Raw genomic sequence first — 1307 nt, 5'->3', positions numbered from 1 at the left:
CATTACGCTGTCAAGGAGCTCTCTGTAGGGAAACAACCCTGAGTGGTGGCCCCTTCTGCAGAGGGCCAGAGAATCACCCTCAGTGAGCTTCAGCTGCACCAAAGGAGCGATGACAAACCAAGACACCCAGGTCTTACTGTCCACCACCCCACACAGCCCTCCCACCAGCCTACAGAAAGCAAGACGGAAGGACAGTAGAGTGTGGTATCGCCTGTTACCCTCTAGATGAGTTGATCACAACTGCCTGATGAATTTAGGTAAGGTATTTCCTACCGTGAGCAACCTGCTCGTGGCTGCACTGTGATTCCTCCAGCAAGAGCTACAACGGAGCGGTCTATGAAATGGAACTTCTTCATTTGGCACTCACTTGTTTACAAACAGGCATCCGATTGCCCTTGGAAAACACTTCCTGGGAAATCCAACTTCTTCCTTTTCAACTATGTTAAGCTCAGGGAGCATCTGGCTGGTTCCTTTAGAGAAGACAGGGACCAAATAACGCCGCACCTCTCGTAAAAGAGGGATGGATCTGCATGCGTTGTATTTACAAAGCAGAGTACAAAGGCACTGAATTTGCTTTACTTTTGCTTTGAGCAGCATTTGCAGTGCTTTACGAATTTACAGTACAAGAACTAGTCATGCACACAGACTAGTTAACAGAGGAGAGGCTGAGAGAACCAAACCCAGCTGCTGGGAAGGAGCATTCAGGTGGCAGCCCACAAAGCCCTGCGAACCTGCACTTACGACAGCGGTAGGAATTCCCTCACCACTCTGCAAATAGCAGTAAGTTCTGGTTTAGAGAAATTAAATCTTTACTTCTAGTATGAGAGACCCCTCTTTAAACTGAAAAAGGAACGAGGTAACATAAAACCCCCTCCACAGCAGTTCTTTCTATAGGATGTACAGCCCAAAAGAACTGCTCATTCAAATTCAGTTACAGCAACTTCTGACAGCAACTTTTTGCTCTTGTAGAAGAGTTTCTCTAACTCCTCTTGTTTTTGTGTGTTACACTCTGGGTTAAACATGGCAAATGAGAATTCAACGGAAACTTCACAGAGAAAAAGCTATTTCAATAGACTCCCAAGCTGCAATTAATAGCACAGTCAACATTTTCCCAATCGAATTTAATCACATAAATTCCCGTCTCAAAAATAGGCAACCCGGTTCTTAAGAGGTTGCAAAACCTGCCTCGGCTCCCGAGCCTGACCTGCTGATCCTCGGTTACTCTGCCTGGCCAATTTTAGTAAAAGCCTGAGGCCGGCGGTGTGTGTGGCTGCGTGCGGCGGCAGCGGCAGCTGCCCAGAGCCCGG

The sequence above is a fragment of the Buceros rhinoceros genome, unplaced genomic scaffold (genome assembly GCF_000710305.1).
Source record: "Buceros rhinoceros silvestris isolate BGI_N320 unplaced genomic scaffold, ASM71030v1 scaffold21293, whole genome shotgun sequence".
NCBI lineage: Eukaryota > Metazoa > Chordata > Aves > Bucerotiformes > Bucerotidae > Buceros > Buceros rhinoceros.
This window is presented reverse-complemented; position numbering follows the sequence as displayed.